Below are 15,708 nucleotides of genomic sequence, written 5' to 3'. Positions count from 1 at the left end.
TTCAGAAATTCCAACTCCTGATGCCCTTGCTTCTCCTATTTCATGATCTAGCGCTCTCAAGACTTTGATCCTTGGAAACCATGTGTCCAGCATTGAAGAAAATTGCAACTGAATGACTAATCAGATGATGGCCATTTCTAAATAAGGAATTTCCTCCCAATTCATGGATATGAGGATGGTTTATGATCAAGGGTTTATATGAATAAATGTTTCTAGTCTTACTTCCATATGGCAAAATCCTCACCTCCTTCATAACCACCCCCACAATTAGTTCTTGACTATATAAATTTATGGTTTGATAATATTATCAATTTGTAATCAGTTGAGATTTCTTTATTGCTTGTTTTTCTGTGACTGAACTGCCCAAACACTTCATTGTACTTGAAAACTGGAACAGCTTGGGAATGCCATGGGGTTTGATAATCTGCCAGGGACATGAAGAGGCTCAGCTTCCTGGACCATGACTTTGGCGCAGCTGATCCTGACATGGGAGAATAACCACATTTTTCTTTGTATGTGCTTCTAGCAGCTGTTTGGGAGGACCTTGACCCAATAGTGTTCTCATGCTGTTTCTTGTGAAATGCTCTTGGCTATGTAGCACCTTTTGATTCCCTCCATACCCTAGCTGCTGCCCCCAGCCTGTCCCTTGTTTATAACATTGAGAGGTTTCCTAGGGCACATATTGAGTGAGCAGTGTGAGAAGTCAGGGGGAAAACAGTAACTACTTTTAGAGCAAGGCTGGGCATTAGCACCTGTCCAGCTCTACTTGTGTGATGTTTCAGAAACTCAGAATTTTTTCTATCTGGGATAAGGAGCAGAAAGATTAACTTGGATCTTCTAATGGTCCAAATCTTTTGGTCACAGGAGAGAATCTCCAAATTAGAGACTACATGTTAGTTCTGGATGGATTTGGTGGACTGACATGATACCCTGCCAGCTGTGAGGGGACCCTGTTTTTAAGATGCATGGCCAACCTCTCTGCAAATGGAAATGCTTACACTGGGTGTTGGGGATGTTTGCTACCTCCTGCTATCTTTGTGGTTTTGGTTCTCCCACTGTGGTAGGACCCCCGGCCAGCATTGTGGCTTGTCATGTCAGCCCCATTGACTACCTTGTCATGCTCTGAGGTACTACTGCCTCTGCAGCACAAATTTCTATTTCCTTCAATAAAAGGAGATGAAAATATTCTACTTGGAGTATGCATTTCTTTCTTCTCTTTGTTCTTTCTTTCCTTTTCTAATTTTTTATCTGAAATAATGAATAGTTTCTTCCTGAACCATTGAGAGTGGTAAGTTACAAATAGGATGCCCCTTTACCACTACATACTTGAATGTGTATTCTTTTTAACACTTTTATTTTAAATATAAATTAAGAGAAATGGTACAAAACCATTTGTATTGTTTAAATATAAACACACATGTATCCACCAAATCAAGAAATAGAACACTGACAGTAAGAACCTTCTCCATCTTGTCCTTCCCTTTCTAATTATAGCCCCACCCAAGAGATAACCACTGTCTTGACTTTTATTGAAATATCTTTCTTGCTTTTCTCTATACTTTTATTATATTCAGGTGTGTTCCAATACAAGTAAAGTTTAGTTCTGTCAGTTTTTGAATTTTAAATAAACATATCATAATAGATATGTTCTTTTGTGCTTATTTTTTTCCACTGGAGATTGTTTTTAAGATGTATGTACCTAGTTTGTGTGTAGCTCTAGTTCACGCTAGTTTATTAATTTATTATTGCGGTTGTAAGTGCTTGAGAGGAAAGTTTTAACTTGTCCAAGATGAATTCCCTGAGGACTGGCCTCCCAAAGGAGTTGGCTTTCTGTACAGCTCTATCATAATGGACTACAGCCAACTGCTCAAGGCAGTCATACCTGGTAGAATTCTCAGGTGGCTAATCAGGCCATGGGTCTATCACATCCTACAGCTACAACAGTAAGGCTTGAACCCCAGCTCTTATCACACCAGAGAAAATGCTTCTCAAAGATGGCACAGTGGAGCTAGAGGCCAGTGTTGTGTGGTTTTACTTTTGGATCCCAGCACCTAATCATAACTGGAGAAGACATTGTGCTTCCTAGGTATGCTAAATATAATCCCCATGGCTCAATGCCTGGAGTCCTTCTCAGGAGTATGATATCTGGGCCCTACTACATTTCTTTGCCCCAGAAGGTGATGGACATTAGAGTTTCCACACTGTGGTTAATGTTCCTGTAATCACACGTTTCCACGAATAAAGCAGGCTTCAAGGCCTGGATGTGTATATTGCTTCATCAGCTGCCCTCGTCTACTTGATAATGGCAGCAGTAACTGGGTATTGGAATTGTGGGTCACTGACTGGTTGCAGGAACAAAGCCTGCCAAGCCAAGGAATTTAAGAGTTATATTCCTGAGAATGGAGATCTAGGGTTGCGGGATGTCACCCAGGACGCAACTCCAAGGTTGTTTTTAAGAACCTCAGAGTCACCTATGAGAAGAGTTCCACTGCAGGAAAGGCTGAACTACTAGCTCCTCTGATGAAGTTCCTGAGAATCTTAGATTCACTGTGAACAAGAGACTTGAGATAGAAGTTAGTGATGATCTCTTCAGGGACAGAATTCTGTGGTTACTAATGACCGTGGAGGAAGCTGTCTCCCAGGAGGGGTTTATTGAGAGTAAGGCTAGATCACTACTATATGAGTTTAATGTGTGGAATGTGTCCCCTAGTGACATGCCCCCTTGTGTAAAGAATGGCATATGACCTTACCTGAGCAGAACCAATCAAATCGGACCCTTCCCTGATGTTCCTCCTTTGGCTGTGAGTGAGGAGCAGGAGCAGCTTGAGATGTCACAGAGTTACTAAGGTATTGCTCTTTCCTATAGAACAAAGACTGGGAAGGCCTAAAGAGGGGGTCTATGTGAGATACAAGAAAGAGATTTAGTACAGTAGTCCCCACTTATCTGCTGCATCACTTTCCATGGTTTCAGTAACAAGAAGATATTTTGAGAGAGACCACATTCACATAAGTTTTATTATAATATATTGTTATAACTGTTCTATATTATTATTGTTAATCTCTTACTATGCCTAATATGTTAAGCTTTATTATAGGTCTGTATGTATAGGTAAAAAACATAGTATATACAGGGTTTGGTACTCTCTGTGGTTTCAGACACCTATTGGAGGTCTTGAACATATCTCCTGCAGATAAGGGAGGTCTCCTGTATAAGGTATTGGCTCTTGTGATTATGGAGACTTACTCTCAGGATCTGCTCTGCAAGCTTGAGACCCAGCAAAGTTGGTGGCATAGTTTGAAGGTCGGAGAGCCAGAGAGCTAATGGTGTAGATTCTAGTCTGAGTCTGAAGGACTGAGGGCAGGAGAAGATCAATGTCTCTACTCAAAACAGGCAGGGAGCAAATTCAACCTTCCTTTGCCTTTTGGTTCCATTCTGTCTGCCAATAGAAGGGATGATGCCCTCCCACATTGTGGCATGCCACCAACTTTCCTCAGTCCACCAAATCAAATGCACACCTCTTCTGAATACACCCTCACAGACACAGCCAGAAGTAACAGTTAACCGGCCATCTGGACATCCCAGGTCCCAGTCAAGTTGACTCATAAAATTAATTGTCACCCTCCTTAACCCCAATTCTAACCCCAATTCTAGGTGGAGATAACCCTAGGGAGGAGACCAACCATGTTGACCAAACTCCACCTCCTGGGTTCAAGTGATCCTCCCACCTCAGCCCTGCAAGTAGCTGAGACTACAGTTGCAAGCCACACCCAACTAATTTTTCTTTTTTTTGTAGAGACAGGGTTTCACCATGTTGCCCATGCTGGTCTCAAACTCCTGAGCTCAAGTGATTCACCCACCTCGGCCTCCCAAAGTGCTAGGATTATGGGCATAAGCTACCACGCCCAACCTGAGCTGACAGCCCTTATGCTATGAGATAATGGCTTTTAGATCAAGGGGTCAAAAGTGATGAGATTGGTGAAGCCTGATGTTTTATTGGGGAAGAAACTCCCAAAGGTTCAGGAGTGCCTCCATGCAATTGCTGAAAGGACAAGTAATAATTGGACTGACAATTTATCGGTGAGATATAGGGAATGCTAGATGATGGTGTATAGCTCATCCAGGGGACAGGAGTGATGAGAACCCAAAGATTGTACCCCTCATTTTGAGATTGTGATGGCAAACTAGTAAGTCTGATGAGGACAGAGGAATCACTGATGATCACCCCTCTGGATTCTCAGAGTTGTCTGATTTATTAGGTGTTAAGACAGAAGCATTGGTTGTCCCGTGAACTCTCCAACACAATTCAGACTCTGTAGGAATGACTGTTTACTACCCATGCAGGCAGTGGAACATTCTTCATGCCCAGGCATCTTAACACATTTCTATATCTTTTACTGCCTACAGAGTATGAAGGCAAGAGAACCCTGAAACTCTACTCATAGACACTTTCAGCTGGTCTAATTCTATAGGTGTCCTGAATACATTTATTACCTGTGTTAGTTTTCTATTGCTACATAACAAATTACCACAAACTTTGTGGCTTAAAACAACACAAATTATATAGGTCAGAAGTCTGCACGGCATGGCTGAATTTTCTGCTCAGGGCATCATCAGGCTGAATGAAATCGAGGTGTTGGTTCAGGCTGTGGTTCTTGTGTGCTGGGAGTCTTCTTCCAGGCTCAATGGTCATTTGTAGAATTCATTTCCTTACAGTTGTAGGACTAAGGTTTGCCTTTTTCTTTTTTTTGAGATGGAGTCTCGCTCTGTCACCAGGCTGGAGTGCAGTGGCATGATCTCAGCTGCAACCTCTGCCTCCCAGGTTCAAACAATTCTCCTGCCTAAGCCTCCAAGGTAGCTGGGAATACAGGCATGTGCCACCACACCCAGCTAATTTTTGTATTTCTAGTAGAGACAGGGTTTCACCATGTTGGCCAGGATGGTTTCGATCTCGACCTCCAAAAGTCCTGGGATTACAGGCTTGAGCCACTGCACCCAGCCAACTAAGGTCTTATTTTCATGCTGGCTTTCAGCTGGGGACTACTCTTAGCTCCTAGTGGATGCCTGCAGTTTCTTGCCACATGGCTTCCGTAGGTAATTCACAAAATGCACATTTGCTTTCTTCCAGGTCAGCCAGAACATATCTCTCTTTGTTTCTGCAACTAGCCAGAGAAAGCTTTTTTTTTTTTTTTCTCTAAGCCCTTTAACATTTACTTAAACAGCTGAGGCACAAGCAATAGTAAAACTGGATTTTTTACATTACAAAATCATTCTGTGTGATATCTGCATGATATACCAATTTTCTCATAATCTCTTCTGCAATAACATCTCATTACACTCTGGTCCACAGGTTGACTTAATAAAGTCAGAATGGCAGGCAGGAAGATGGTAAAATAAATTTACTGAGGGGCAAAAGGAACCAAACATTTACTGACTGCCTAGTATGCATGCTTTACTTAAAATTTTACATACTTTACATAAATGCGAACCTAAGTTCTAGTTATCAGTTAACAGGTCAGCATTGCTACAGCCAGTATGTCAATTATTTAAATGTTCTTTCACTTTAAGTACAAATTGTGGAACAAAACAATGTATCTTTGCCCAAAGAAGCATGTCAACTATTATAGGAATACATTATTTTCCATTTCCAAAGTTTTTGTTTTTAATAAGTGTGCAATATTAGCACATGGAAACATTCAAGCTGTTTATTGCTCCACTGAAATCTGGGTTGTTTTGTTGTTGTTGTTGTTCTCACCTGCTGAGCACCATTTGGCCAGCATCACTACAATGACCTGATTCCATCACCTGGTAAAACTTAAGATGGGAACGGATAGTGTTTGGCAGTTATACTTCTGGGAGAAAACAGTGCTGATGTTTTTTCTTTAACGTGACACAGCTAGCTTTAAAAAGTGGTACCTCATTTTAAAGCACCAAAGTTGTCATTTAAGTAAGAAAATGTATTTGGCTTAACGAGCTGTAAAATGAAGATATCACTGCCTTTTCAAGCATTACAGCAAAGCCAGTATGTCCAGAGCCAAGTGATACCCAGCTCATACCACACTTCAGTTCCCAAGGAAATGGCGTTTCTGCCCTTCCTAAGTCTAAGCTGCCCCTCACTCCTCTAACCAGCCTTCCTCTTTCTGAGCCCATTCTTTCCTTGCTGAGCTATCTGCCCCTTGTTCCCTTTCCCACCCCTGTTCTCTAACTGCCCCTCTATATACGTCTGGGCTGGTGCCTAAGACTTCTTAGCTGCCTGGTTAATCACTGACCAATCACCACTACTCTGCTTTGGATTTGGGATCTCACTAGTAAAACTGATTGACATGTTTATACTGGTCATCCCTCCAAAAAAGCATCCCATGTCACCAAAAAACCACTGTTTAAGGGTTCAGGATCACAAACTCTCAAGATACATGAGAAAAGTCCTCAAATGCGTTACCTAGTCTAATAGTAGATGTAAGTTCAGAGATAAAATGTGACTTGCTCAAGGCTGTGAAGCTAATCAGAGGCAGAAACTAAAACTGTTTCTACTTCCACTACACCACAAAAAACCAGAGGTTAATGATTAAGAAGAGTTGTAGGGGAGCACAGTGGTTCATGCCTGTATTCCCAGCACTTTGGGAGGCCAAAGTGGGCGGATCACCTGAGGTCGGGAGTTCAAGACCAGCCTGACCAACATGGAGAAACCCCTTCTCTACTAAAAATACAAAATTAGCTGGGCATGGTGGCAGGCGCCTGTAATCCCAGCTACTCAGGAGACTGAGGCAGGAGAATCGCTTGAACCTGGGAGGCAGAGGTTGCAGTGAGCCGAGATCGCACCATTGTACTCCAGACTGTACTCCAGGTGGCAACAAGAGTGAAACTCCACCTCAAAAAAAAAAAAAATTTGTAAGTAAACCAAAATAAAATGCCTAGTACATAGGAAAAGTCTTTGAGATCTCCCACAGACTTTTAGACAGAATAAAGGTAATCTTTACAATGAGAAATGTTACTCAGTTCAACAGATGCCCCCAAGTACCAAGGGTCCTTACTCAGTTCTGAAACAGAATCTGTGACTATGGAGAATATGTCACCATTTGAGAATAAGAGGTCCCACCTGCTCCATTCTTTTCAAGTCTTCAGTCACCAGGTTGCAACTTACTCTCATCATTTAATAAGATGAATTAATCAAGTTGAAGTAGGATTAAGGAGGTACACTGAAGATAAAAGTAAAAGGCAACAAACATTTTTACAAGCAGATCACCCCAGTTACCTTAAAAATTTCAGGTTAATTTACAGAGAAGTGACAGAACCATATCATTTCAGTGAAAATCAACAAGATAGTTACACCATTTTTTTAAAAAAAAATATCAATTCAGAAATACTAAGTCAGGCAAGCATGCAAAATTCAGAATATAAAAAAATGCAAGGCCTGGTTGCCCACATACATACCTTAGGTTAAGGTGGATTTTAATATGCTCAATGGAACCCAGTGAATCAGACGCTGAAAGGAATACTTCAGTGATCAGCAGACACATTCTCTCATGTAACAAATGGAATTTTCGAAAAGTGAACACACATCTACTGGCAAAGCTCACAAGGCTAGATTAGGGGTGTACATAGATCTACTTCCTGGTGCTATTTGCAACTATATATATTTAAAATACAAGGAGATAAACACCCAGAACACATTAAGCCCACTGATTTACACAAAACATTTCAAGACTGATACACAGAAAGAGAATGAAGTTGTTAGCACAGCACAGCAGCACACCTTATGTATTTATGTCTAAGAGATTAAATGGAAAGAAATGATCACTAAAAAACTTTAATGCTCAGTTTTCACAAACACAATCAAGCCTATCAGATAATTTCTGGATTTACAGCAAAATGTACAAGCCAAAAAAGTGTACATTTTTCAGTTTCTCCTATACTTTCTTGTTTTTTTTTTTTTTTTTGCTTATCTTTCAAAACTGAGAACTTTATTTTTAACATAAGCCATGTCATATGTACAGTTTAACTATGTTTCAGGAGTAAACAAAATCCATTATATTTCAATAGCTCATAATGTATTTATAAAATGAAAAGTTCTCTATCAAAATACACTTTTCACTGGGAAAAATAAATAAAATAGACAAATGGATCTACACAAAGTAAACATTAACTCTGGTAGATTTCAGAGTAGTTCATAAAAAGCATATTTGCTCTTATTCCCCCAGAGCTGCTCAATTATTAATAATTTTAAAAATATTTTTAACTGAGATTTTATTATGTTGACATTTGTTTCTCATTCCACATCATCTTCAGCCAAGCTCTGCGCACTTAAAATTCTCTAATTGTTGGGAGCTTAGTGAATAGCATCTGGAACACTGGTGCACTGGTGGTGGAAGAGTTTGCTGTAAGACTCGCAGTAACTGCTGTGGCTGTCCACTCACAGCAATTGCACTTGTCAGATTGTCTACACCCTTCTCATATTCACCTTGAGCTAGTAACTCTTCACCAAACTGTACTTATTTAAGGAAGAATTTCTGAACAGCTTCAGCATCTTTAAGGTCAGGTAACTTGGAAAGCCCAGCTCTCTCCTTGGCAAGCTTCTGTTTCTTTCTTGGTTCTCAAAGACTGTTCTTGAAGTTGGGGTCACTTCATCTTTTGCGGTCGAAGTAGATGCAGTACCTGATGAACAGGGCCCCGCATACACCAGCAGTGATAGCATGTTCCAACCCACCACCTTCTTTACAAGGCAGAGCATGGACGGTGGCGGCAGGGACAGCGAGGGAGCAGTGGGCCATGAACCCTTAGAGCAGAGAGCCCTACTTAGACCCGATGCCTGCGGGCCAGAGACTCAGAAAGCCAGAGAAAACTTTTAAAGGGCTCATGTGATTAGTCAGGCGTGCCTAGATAATCCCTATTTCTAGGTCAACTGATTGGGGAACTAAATTACATCTGTGAAACTCCTTCACCACAGTACCTAGATTGAATAACTGGGAGAAGGTATGTGTACACCAACAGCTGGGAATGTTGGTGGGTCATCTGAGAATTCTTCCCAGCACACCCTGCAAGATTCCATCTGGACTCAGGAGTTAGGGGATGAGAAAATAACTGGAGTAGTACAACTGCACTGCAGAGACCTGAACCTAGATATTCCTTTCCACATCTTTGCACTTTTTTTTTCCTACCTTGATTCCCTTTGGTAGTTGGGAATTCTGCACAGTGCCCTATACCAAGAGTGGGCAGACAGCACCCTGAAGGCACTGCTGTCTCATGGCTATCTAGTGGTAGCCCATCCATCTGAGGTCACACTAACACCTTTATCCTGCATTTAATGTTATTATATACCTTGCCACATGGGCACTGTGCTAGCTTGTCCTCACCCTTAGGTGCAAGTAAATGCAGTCCAACTACTAAGGGACCATATGAGAAGAAGATTGGGGGTGATGGGGCTGCTCCTGTAGGTGACTGTACTGGGCCAGATGTTACAGATTTTTTCAGAAGAAACCCCTCGCCAAAAATAAGGAAACACCTGAAATTGCAGGAGATATGTGGAGAGAAGACGCACTATCTTGTACTTGGATCCCTCTGGGAGGATTGTCACTCAGGCCATCCCAAATTCTTCCAGGCATCTCTGATCAGCTGGCAGTGGCTCCTTTGCTAATCTGTCACAATACTGGATCAGCTGTCAGTTACTACATGCAACAGGGAGGGCTGGAAACATTCTAGTGTTTCATAACATTTTACTACTTCCAGCTTCCTATCCTACTCTGTTGAATTACATTACACTACCCAGTTTCCACCTGCCTGTGAAACAGTGGACTCAGGTCTCAATGTCCAGCTCGTCCTCTTCCTCTTGGGATGGCACAGAATTCCTGGTCATTGAGAAAGGCTTGTAAGCAATCCAACAGGCCTTGGTTAGCCCCTATCCAAGCCCTGTAACCATGATGGTTGTCTTTACTCCAGGAAGTGCATGCATGCATGTGCACATACACGACTTTGGACTGGACAGTGCATCTCTCCTAGGTTTTTTTCCTGTGTGGTCAAATGGACTTCACTTGTTTCCCTCCAGGGACCAAGACCTGCAACCCTGAGATGAACACTCAGTTGTTTCATATTTTCTGGGATCCCCAGGCTCCCACAGCCACAATCTGGCCTAGATATGAAGGAGAAAACTTCCCAGTTGCCAGTCAGGGAGGAGGACTAGGAGACAGTGTGGTCGTATTCTTGGTTGGGAATAATTGAAACTAAAGACAGTAATATGTAATCCCAGCTACTCAGGAGGCTGAGGCAGGAGAATTGCCTGAACCCAGGAGGCGGAGGTTGCGATGAGCCGAGATCGTGCCATTGCACTCCAGCCTGGGTAACATGAGTGAAACTCCGTCTCAAAAAAAAAAAAAAAAGACAGTAATAGCAAATCTGCCAGTCATTCTAGGCTACATAGCTAATGGGACCACTCTAGCCACCCAGTGGATTAGCCCGGACTACTTAACCAGGGTGGTTTTATTTTTATTTATTATTGCTGTTGCTATTAATGTTATTATTTTAACCAAAGTGGATTTAGACCACAGAATTGATCTTTATAATCTGACAGCCAAAGGGTGGTCTGTGTCCTAATCTACACATCTTATTGTTTATGGATCATGATTACCAGTAAGTAAAATAATCAGCATTCCATATATAGGAAAAGGCATATGGTTATCTAATTTACTCCTCTTCTCTTGGCTGAGTCTGGGCTCCTTTAGCCCTTGATTTAAGGTAGGACTATTCATGGCTTTCCCTGTTCCAGTGACTTTCAAAGTGTGGTTCCTGGACCAGCAACATTAGCATCAACTGGGAACTCTTTAAAAATGCTAATTCTCAGGGCCCTCTGTGGATCTGCAGTCTGTGTTTTAATAGGCCCTCAAGGTGTTTCTGATATAGCTCAAGTTTGAGAACCACTGCCATAGTTGCTGTATTAACCATTCTTTATAGTTGCCTATAGGTTGAAGTAGCATATATTACTGATGGAACAGGGTATGATGCATAGAAGCCACGTAGAGATTGGAGGTGGAGAACTGCAGTGGTGGAGAAATACAGTTAACTTGGGCCTTCCCTGCAGGCTGGCCTCCCAGAAAAGGAGTTGGCCTTCAAGCTCCATGGAAACTGGCTACAGCCAAATGCTTAAGGCAATTGATCCTACTAGAATGCTGACCAGGCCACTTGTCTGCCATAACAAGACATGGACTTTTGCCCCTTATATTGTCAGGAGAGAGCCTGTGCACTCCTAATAAATGAAGCTGTGGAACAGACCAGAAGCCATGGTTCTACCAGCCACATCATGTATCTGTTGGATTGCTGCCCTTGTCAGGCCAGCCATTCTTTAATGTTTCACCTTTTACTCAAAAACATGAAGGAATAGCCTTCCTCACTGACATTTAGGGGCTTGGTGAATGAGGAGACACTACACCATCATATTCACACAAGGACCAGGCTCTCTTTCATTCCTATGTGCTGACTCCAAATGGAATGGGCTACAGCGGATCTCCACACCTGCTACTGACCCAATACATGTTGAAGGGAAGATAATATAATTCTTTTTTGTACCCATATAAATTCTTTTTTTTTTTTAGACGGAGTCTTGCACTGTGGCCCTGGGCTGGAGTGTAATGGCATGATCTCTGCTCATTGTAACCTCCACCTCCAGGGTTCAAGCAATTCTCCTGCCTCAGCCTCTGGAGTAGCTGGGATTACAGGCCTGTGCCACCATGCCTGGCTAATGTTTTGTATTTTTACTAGAGACAGGATTTCACTGTATTGGCCAGGCTGGTCTCGAACTCCTGACCTTGTGATTTACCCGCCTTGGCTTCCCAAAGTGCTGAGATTACAGGTGTGAGCCACTGCACCTGGCCCCCCATATAAAGTCTTAGTTGAGACATTCTCCTTAAAACCAAAGTCAGATTTACAAGAGAAAAACCAGCAGAAGTTTGACATGTGCTGACATCATATGGGAGAGGGCTCAGTTCCAAAAAGTATCTTTCTCAAGGCAGTGGCTTAGGAGCCTTGTTTAAATAGCATTTTAACAAAGAGTAAAAAATCCCATAATGGCAAGACAAAGGAGAGCACAGTTGTCTTTTAAGAGGTGTGAAAACGTGGGAAAGCAGCAAAATCTGTTCCCAGGTTTCTGTGGTGCCTGCTGGTGCCCTCTCTGGGCAGATAAGCAAGTGCTGTTTATTGTAAGGAAAGATTTATGTTCTGCCATCAGGCCAGTAGAAGCTGAGACAGAGTGTTCCTCTGTGTTTTCAGTGTCTTTAACAATTCTCAATATTTTGGGGAGAAATATGTTGGTTTCCTTCAATGCTATTCTAGAAAGCCCACTATGTGTGCTGTCTCATCTTTTGGCTTTGTTTGCTCCATGTTATTCAATTATACGAATATGTTGATATTTTGCATTCTTCTGTTGATAAACATTCGGGTTGTTTCCTGTTTGAGGCTATGACAAACAATGCTGCTATGAAGGTTGTCGTATATTTATCCTGATGTATTATAAGCACAAATTTATATCTAGGAGAATGCTGTGGTTTGGATATTGTTTGTTTGGCCTCAACAAGTCTCATGTTGAAATGTGATCCCAATGTTGGAGGTGGAGCCTGGGGAAAGGTGTTTTGATCATGGGGGTGGATCCCTCGTGAATGGCTTGGTCTCATTCTGGTGGGACTAAATGAGTTCTCACTTTTAGTTCCCATGGGAACTGGTTGTTTAAAAAAGCCTGGCACCTTCCTCTTCCCTCTCTTGCTTTCTGGCTCTGGCCATGTGATCTCTGTGTGTGTCTTCTCCCCATCCCCTTCCACTGTGAGTGGAGGCAGCCTGAAGCCCTCCACAGAAGCAGATGCTGGTGCCATGCTTCTGGTACAGCCTGCAGAACCAAGAACCAAATACACTGTTTTGTTTTGTTTTTCCTTTAGAAATTACCCAGCTTCAGATATGCCTTGATAGCAACACAAAATCCAACTAAGACAGAGATCTTGGGTGTGGAATTACTGAATCATCACAGGTGTATATCTCGCCAACTTTGAAGATAATGACTAAGGGTTTCCCAAAGGGATTGTACCAATTTACAGGTGTCACTAGTGTGGGAGGATACCTTGCTCAACATCCTTGCTAACACTTGATACTGTTAAACTGTTTGATTATAACCAATCTAATGTGTGTATAATATTAATAGTATTTCATTGTGCTTTTACTCATTTGTAAAGTGCCATTTCAAATATTTTCCTCATTGTTTCTATTGTTACCTTTTTGTGTGTATTTTTTGGTTAAAATTCTTTATATATTTTGGATAATTGATCCTTTTTACCTATGTGTTGTAAGCTCTACTTTGTTGTTTGCTAAATTCAACTTTTTATTTTTCGATAACTTGTAGGTTCACATGCAGTTGTAAGAAATAACAGAGAGATCTCCCACCAAAGGTAGTTTCTTTAATGGTAATGCTTTAACAGTTTCCTCCAATAGCAGCATCTTGCAAAACCATAGTACAATATCTTAAGATACAGCCAAGATTCAGAACATCTCCATCACCATGAGGATCCCTCATCTTGCACTTTCATAGCCATACCCATGGTCCCCTTTCCCCCACCCCTTCCTTATTTCTTTCCTTCTACTTGCTTTAGCTTTATTTTGCTCTTCTTTTTCTAGGTTCTTGAGGTAGAAGCATATTATTGATTTGAGATTGTCTCCTTTTCTAATGTATGCATTTAATCCTATAAAATTCAATCTCAACATAACCTTAGATGAGTCCCACAAATTTCATGTTGTATTCACTTTCATTCAGTTCCATATATTTTTAAAGTTTATACTGAGACTTGTTCTTTGACCTCTATATTATTAGAACTGTGTTGTTTAGTTCCCTAATGTTTGTAGATTTTTCTGTTATCTTTCTGTTATGATTTCTAGTTTGATTCTATGGTCAGAAAATACATTGTATGATTTAAATCAAATTTGTTGAAGTTCAATTGAAGGCTCAGAATATGATATATCTTGTACACGTTCCATTAGCACTTAAAAAGAACCTACACACTGATGTTGTTGGGAAGGATGTTCCATAACTATTAATTAGATCTTGTTGGTTGATGTTCTGTTTTTCTATATATTGCTTGATTTTCTGTTTCCTTGTTCTATCAATTGTTGAAAGATGAGTGTTGAAGACTTGAACTATTACTGTGGATTTGTCTATTTCTACTTTCAATTCTATACGTATTTTTTGCAATTTTATTGTTCATTGTACACATATTTAGGGTTGCTGCATCTTCTTAGTGGACTGACCTTTTTATCATTATATGATGTCTTTCTATGTTTCTTATAATTTTCTTTGCTCTGAAGCCCAATTTATCTGAGATTAATGTCACCTTTTCTGCTTTTTTAAATTTATGTTTACATATATAACTTTCTTCATCTATTTACTTTCAATCTGTCTATATTATTATGCAATGAGTTTCTTATGGACAGCATATAGTTGGCTCATATGTTCTAGTCTGTATCTTATACTAAGGAAGTCACACAAAATCAAACCATGTGTCCTGATTTTTATTTATTTATATTTATGTTTTGCCTTTTCTACAAAGGATTTAAGAAAACCTATAACAAGCATATCTACAATGAAACAATAACAAGTAAATACAGGTAGAAAATCAGGACCAAGAAAAAGATGAGCATGAATATGTTGATCACAAGGATTAAGGTATTGCTATACTTAAGCTTACATTTGCAGTCAAACTTTCTGTCAAAGTACCAAAATAATTTGTGTTGTTTGCATTATCAGGACAGAGAAAGAGAGAATATCCCAGTTACTTATGACCCTGGACCAGCACTGTACAATACACTTTCTGCAATAACGGATTCTATATCTGCATTGTCCAGTATGGAAGCCACTAGCCCCATGTGGCTATTAAGCACTTGAATTGTGGCTAGTGACTAAGGAACTGAATTTTGAATTTTATTTACTTCTTATTAATTTAAATTTAAATAGCTAATATATTAGCTACTTAACTGGTAGCTATATTACTAGTCCATTATGTGGCTAGTAGCTACATTACTGGACACCAAAGGTCTACAGGAAACAATGCAGTATAGTGTAATTGCAATCAAGTGTGCTGTGTTTAAATTTGACTCTGTCACAGTGTTTGTGACCTTGGAGAAGCTTCTGAGCTCCAGTTTTCAGATCTGTAAAGTGAGTATAATAATAGCACCAGAGTCAGACATGGTGATAAGCACCTGTAATCCCAGCTACTGGGGAGGCTGAGGTGGGAGGATTGCTTGCGCTCAGGAGTTCAAGACCAGCCGAGGTCACATAGCAGGACCCTGTCTCAAAACAAAACAGTATCTACTTTTGTGGTTCTGAGGAAACAGTAATGTATGCAAAGCATTTAATATATTCCCTGGCACATGGCAAACACAGTTCTATTTTAGAATGCTTGAAATTACCTGGTTTGTCAGCAGACTATGACAACTCTGACTCTTTCACTGGCACTAAAAGGAAGGTTTTAAAGGAGAACCAATAACTGGGAGTCTGAGTTGTGCTTAAACCTCTTAGTCAATAACTAGTTTCTGGTCCACAGAATCAAACACTGATTTTTTTTTTTTTTTTTTTTTTAAACAGAGTCTGGCTCTGTCGCCCAGGCTAGAGTGCAATGGTGCGATCTCGGCTGACTGCAACCTCTGCCTCCTGGGTTCAAGTGATTCTTCTGCCTCAGCCTCCCTAGTAGCTG

At 40.8% G+C, this 15,708-nt stretch overlaps 1 pseudogene; it reads right to left on the bottom strand.

The window, feature by feature from the left end:
- Positions 1-8,264: 8,264 nt before the first annotated feature.
- LOC119471929 lies at positions 8,265-8,766 on the bottom strand (annotated as a pseudogene).
- Positions 8,767-15,708: the final 6,942 nt, after the last annotated feature.

This window comes from Cebus imitator, unplaced genomic scaffold (assembly GCF_001604975.1).
Source record: "Cebus imitator isolate Cc_AM_T3 unplaced genomic scaffold, Cebus_imitator-1.0 Scaffold79, whole genome shotgun sequence".
Classification (NCBI taxonomy): domain Eukaryota; kingdom Metazoa; phylum Chordata; class Mammalia; order Primates; family Cebidae; genus Cebus; species Cebus imitator.
Note: the sequence above shows the minus strand (reverse complement) of the source record. Positions and strands in the feature narration are given on the sequence as shown.